The sequence below is a fragment of the Suricata suricatta genome, chromosome 1, assembly GCF_006229205.1.
Source record: "Suricata suricatta isolate VVHF042 chromosome 1, meerkat_22Aug2017_6uvM2_HiC, whole genome shotgun sequence".
Taxonomy (NCBI): domain Eukaryota; kingdom Metazoa; phylum Chordata; class Mammalia; order Carnivora; family Herpestidae; genus Suricata; species Suricata suricatta.
In genome coordinates this window covers 188,517,607-188,523,606 of record NC_043700.1, presented here as the reverse complement: position 1 = coordinate 188,523,606, position 6,000 = coordinate 188,517,607, and the positions used below count along the sequence as shown (strand labels likewise).

The window sequence follows — 6,000 nt, the reverse complement described above, 5'->3', positions numbered from 1 at the left end:
TGTGTGTGTGTGTGTGTGTGTGTGTGTGTGTGTGTGTGTGTGTCGGATGCACGTGGGCCTGGAAGCTTTGTCGTAGCAGGCAGCAAGGAAGGCCTCAGAGGGTGATGGGGACATGGCAGAAAGAGAGTTTGGAGGGGCTTCCACTGGCCAAGTTAGGGACCATTTGAGCATCAGATAAATGGTAATAGCAGATGATGACCCACTGAATAAAATAGGACATCATGCGTCCATCGGGATAGGACTCGGTAAATGAATACATTGAGGGCTCGACATTGATACTTATACCGCATCAAAGCACTCCATCCCCCAGCACTTGGAGTTGCAAAGGGAGAAAGAGTCACTTCGCACTGGGGAAGCCTGGCAGCCACCACCGTGACCAGTGACGGAAGGGAGACCCGGACAGCCCGCTAGGGAGCACTGGGAGGAATGTAGATCGAGCGTCACTCTTTTATGCCAAAGATGCGGGACCCGTCTCCGACCATGGGGACATCAGACGAACGCAAGCTGAGGGGTTTCTTAGAGGATGACTGGCACATTCTTGTGTCTCAAGGTCGTGAACCGGAGCAGGAGGGGCCTGAGGAAAGATAACCCCCAGAGGCACTGTGTGATTCCGAGCTGGATCCTCTCGGTGTAAAGGATGGCCGCGGGAAAGCAGTTAGAGCGGGGCCCAGGGGAAGGCTGGAAGTGAAACTCCCGATTTTGGTGGCTGTATTCTGGTTGTATCAAAGAATGCTCTTTTTTTCAGAAAATCCTAAAATACTCCAAAGGGTAAGGGCATCAGGTTGGCAACCTACTGTCTGATGGTTCAGGAGAAAGGGTTCTCATGCTCAAGATGTTTTGCATGTGATTGTTTCACAACAAAATAAAAGCCCGCAAGATACCATGTCACATTTATTATGGCTGAAATACAAGTGGCAGGTGTTGGGGGGATGGGTGTGCGGCAGCTGGGGCTCTCACCCATGGCCTGTGGGGGTGTAAAGAATTCTTTATTCAAATAGCCAGATAGTTCTCCAGAGCAAAGGACCATCCCATGACCCAGAGGTCCCAGTGCTGGCTTCCCTGGGCCTACCGTACCCTTTCTGCCCTTCGTGCTTGGCAAAATGTCAGTCCTCTCTCAAGCGTGCGCCCAAGTGACTGCCCTGTGAGGCCCCCAATAATTTCTTTGCTCCGACTCTGCAGTTGAAAGACTCTGTAAAGGACTTACATTTTACATGGTACTTTTTCCATCTACTGTTTCATTGTTAGCATAAACCGGCCTGGGTGGTCCGAGGCCCTGGGTATACACACTCTATCAGGCGGGGTATTCCGGGAGCGTGGAGTTTCTTCCAGAAACGGGTCCAGAGCCAGTTTCTTTGTAAGGAGCGGAGTCAGGACTCCCTAGAGCTGCTGAGTCAACCTTTTCCTGCGCAACTTCTAGTCCTAGTTGGTGAAAAGTTATCATGAAGGGATCTTGAATTTTTCAAATGCGTTTTCTGCACCTCATGAGATGATAGTGTGGTTTTCTTCTTTTCTTTTCATGTAGTGTATTACATTGATTGATTTAAAAATGTGAAACCAACTTTGCATTCCTAGGATAAACCCCCTCGCTCATGATGCACTATTGTGTTTATATTATTCAATTCAGTTGGCTTTTATTTTGTTCAGGAGATTTACATTTATGTTCGTGAAGGCATTTGTCCAGTCCTCCCTTTTTGTAATGTCCTTGCTAGGTTTCCGTACCGGAAACTCATAAAATTTATAATTGTTCTTTCTCCACTGTTGTTCAAGTTTACTGTATCCTGATCTTTTCCCTCATTTTAGGGGGAAACACTGAGTCTTTTCACCACAAAGTATGACCTGAGCCATTGGGTTTTCGTCAGCCTCTTAACAGATGGAGGACATTCTCTTCTTCACACACAGGTCTTTCTCCTGCTTGCTTTGTTCTCAGCAGTGCGTGCACCCATTTCCATGTCTTTGCACGGCGGTGTGGTTCCCCCGAGCGTATGCAGCCAGTGCCACAGCGATGGGCACACGGATTCTTTCCAGGCTTTGACTGTCTTACAGCTGGATTACGTAATTGTTACAGTGGAGATGGCCTTGTATTGTTGCGGTATCTTTGGGATAGATTCAGAGAAGACTGTTGCTTTAGAGAGTAGTAGGTGTGTGATTAAAAAAATATTGGTTTTTTGAGAGAGTGTGAGCAGGGAAGTGGCAGAGACAGAGGAGGGACAGAGGATTCGATGTGGCCTTGCTGTAGGGCTTGAACTCATGAACTGCAAGATCATGACCTGAGCTGGAGTCAGCCAGCTGAGCTGCCCAGGCGCCTGAAACAGAATATTGCTAGATGTTACCACATTTCCCTCCGTGGAACTTGACACCACTTGGCATTTATACCCATCAATGTATGAAAGTGGTTGTTTCTCCCCAGACTCACCAGCCAGCCCGCCAGTCTTGTGACTTTGTGCCTGCCAGTCTTCCAAAGCAGGAGATGATGTGTTGGTGGTGCTTTTAAATATGCAGTACCATTTTTAAATATGTTTTTAATATATTTTAGTGCTATATTTAAATTTTAAATGTTAATAATTTTTTTTCAGAGAGTGTGCACATGAATGTGAGTGGGGAGGGTCAGAGGGAGAGAGAGAATGAATCTTAAATAGCCTCCACAGCTAGTGCAGAGCCCAAGTCGGGGCTTGATCCCACAGGCACGGGATTATGGTCTGAGCCCAGATCGAGAGTCAGCGCTTACCCGGCAGAGCCACACAGGCGCCGCACACATTATCTTCTGTTGAGTGGGAGCAAGCGTCTTCTCGTGTGTTCATGAGGCATTTACTTTTGTTTCTCCGTGAACTCTTGCCTAATGTATTTGAGTTGTTTTCTTTTTCCTTTTTCTTTTTTTTTTTTACGTATGTCGGGGTTTTTTTTAATTTTTTTTTAATGTTTTATTTATTTTTGATACAGAGAGAGAGCATGAGAGGGGGAGGGGCAGAGAGAGAGGGAGGCACAGAATCCGAAGCAGGCTCCAGGCTCTGAGCCAGCTGTTAGCACAGAGCCTGACACGGGGCTCGAACCCACGAACGTGAGATCTGACCTGAACCGAAGCTGGAGGCTTAACCGACTGAGCCACCCAGGCTCCCCGGTTTTTTGGTTTTTTAATAGTGGAACACTTTTAGGTTCATAGCAAAATTGAGCCGAAAAGTACAGGGAGCCTCCTGTGTGTTTACCAGGCAAAAGAGATATATTAAAAAAATTTTATGGAGTTAAATTCATCATTTTTCCCCTTCTTGTTGTGGCTTCTGAGTCACGGTGAAGTTTTTCTCCGCCCGGCGTAGAGAAGCATTCACCCGCGTGTTTCTGTCTTGTGCACGGTTTGTTAATACGTCTGTGTCATTTGCGCGTTTGGACTTCATCTTGGTGTGCAAAGTGCGGAACCTTTGACCAGTTAGCTCCTTCAGTAAGCGCACCGTGTGCCAGACGTCTGTGTACACTCGAGTCTCTCCTGCATCTTCTGTCGGAGTCCGCCAGCCTCTCCGCGCCCTGGTCCCGCGCGCTCGCCTGGGCCTGGGGCGTTCCTGGGCGCGTTTTCTTAGGAACATTCTCACGTCTACAGCCCAGCTGGGTTTACGGTGAGCACCGCCTGCCTGCCGCGTAAACCTTTCGTTTACCTTCTACTGCCCGTGCCCCTTTTCGCCCATCTGTCCTTCCTCCTGCCTTAAGTATTTCAGAGTGAGTTGTGAGTGTCTGTGCACCTCAGTGCTCCAGCAGCCCTGTCACTAAGTACAGTTCGATATTTATTTACAGTTTTTCCTAACACGCTTGCACGTTCCCAAGTGAGTTTCATAATTGATTTGGACTGGCTTCAGGGTCGGGGAGGGGAACCTGCCGGTATTTTTATGGGGATCAGTCTGCTTCCATTTATAAATGAACTTAAGGAGAGCTGACATCATCTTTTTTTAACGGCTAAGACAGATTTATTCATTATTGATTCATTTGTGGTGGTTTCAAGTTTTTATTTAAATTCCAGCTAGTTATCAAGCCCTGTGTTGGGTTCTGCACTGACCACGCAGAGCCTGCTTGGGATTCCCTCTCTCCTCCCTCCCCCCCCGCAATAAACATTAAGCAATTTCCAGTTAACATGCGGTGCAATGTTGGTTTCAGGTGTAGAGTTCAGTGATTCGTCACTTGCATGTGACATCTGGTGCTCACCAGAAGTGCGCTCCGTCATCCCGTCACCTATGTAACCCCCCCGGCCCCCACCTCCGCTCCAGCTTCCCCCAGTTTGCTCTCTCCCCACAGCTGAGAGTCTGTTTTATGGTTCGCCTCTTTCCCATCATCCATGTTCATCTGCTTTGTTTCTTAAATTCCACGAGAACTGACATTTTTAGGATAGCTCTTTTTCCTACCCAAGAACACGCTATCTCTTCCCATTTGTTATAGGATATTTTTGTATCTTTGAAGGACATCTTTTAGTTTTTCACACATGGGTTTTGGGCTTTGCTTGTTAAGGTTAGGCTGTGACACTGTCATTGTTAGTGGTTTATCTGTTGTGTCAGGTGTTGCAAATGGGGTCTTTTCTCCCCGAATCTTCTCATTGTGAGCCTGACACTTTCTGATGAACTGTAAGCCAGTGTTTTGTTGTTATAAGTAGTGCCGTGATGAATGTCCTTACAACTGCGTCTCTGTGCGTGTCTGTGACACTTAGAGTAGCAGATGTACTTTCCAAAGATGGCTGCGTCCAGACATACTCATCCCGTCCCACGAGGCCTTATTAAAGTCGATTTTGCCACTGCTCCATCGAGAGGGAGGGAGGGAGGGGGATGCGAGGTCTGTGCTCCCTCTCCTTGAGCCTGAGTGGACTGTTGTCACTGCCTGGGCCGCCATGTAGGACAGAAATGACCAGGTGACCCCGTGGGGCAGTATCCCGGCCCCCTGACAGGGAGACAAGGCTCCTGGCCGGCACCCACTTGCAGTGGAGTCAGCGGAATCACGGGAGGGAGCCCCCTCGGAGGTGCACCCTCCAGCCTCCGTCAAGGCTTCAGGCGACACGCAGCCCCAGCTGTGTCCGCTGCGCCCCCACGCGGGACCAGGAGTCCGAAGTCCCGCCAGGCCACTCCCAAATCTCTGGCCCCAGGAATGCTGGCGGATGGCAGATGATTAGTGTTGTTTCAAGGCACTAAACTTTAAAGTAATTTACTTCCCAGCCATAGGAACTGGACATTTAGGAAGGTTGATACTATTGTGATTTCTGAAAATTCTTTTATGAATGTTGTAGAACACTTGTCTTTAACAAAAACTCCATGAAAATGGTCTCTGCAACCAGGTTACTTGGGAAAGACATGCTTTTTGGAAATTCAAAATATATATTAGGATCTTAAAGGCTCTGAAATGTGTCGTGTGAAATCCCCATCTGGCTCGGACCCAGCTTCCCGGGCTCATTTGATCACAAGTCCTTCTCATGGGTCCTGACGGGTGGAGTCTTCCCTTCACGGAGCTGTTCAGAGCGAGGCCCCGGAGGCAGGTTCCCTGAGGTCATGTTCCAGCCCAGCCATTTCCTGACTGTGTGGCCTGGGAGAGGTTCCTAACTTCCGTAGACCTCGGTTTCCTCCTCTGTAAAAAGCTCATTGATACCATTACCTCCCTGATAGGGACTACGGCACTCAGGAAATGCGTCCATATAACGTACTGAGAAAAATGCCCAACCCGTAATAAGCCTGCAGCAGAGGTTAGCCGGCTTCAACAGGATCATCCGTACACGTGTTCACAGTGTTATTTGCACACTTCCTGGCTAGTAGTTCAGAACTCATCCCAGATCCTTCTAGCAGCCTGCCCGTCGCTGCCCTTGGGCCGTGCAGCTTCCCAGGAAGCTAGTGCAAGGCTTGTTTCATAGTCAAGAAGGTTTCTTCTCTTACCAGCTAATCACTGACCGTTGTAAGGTATCCATTCATCCAACCCGTATTTTTTTTTTAATGTTTATTTTTGAGAGAGAGTGCAGGAATGAGGTAGGGGCAGAGTGAGAGGGGGGCA

General features: G+C 48.4%; 1 protein-coding gene across 2 annotated transcripts in view; it reads left to right on the top strand.

The window, feature by feature from the left end:
* STX18 (syntaxin 18) overlaps window positions 1–6,000 on the top strand; it is a 113,328-nt gene that overhangs the window by 85,030 nt on the left and 22,298 nt on the right. The window lies entirely within an intron of this gene.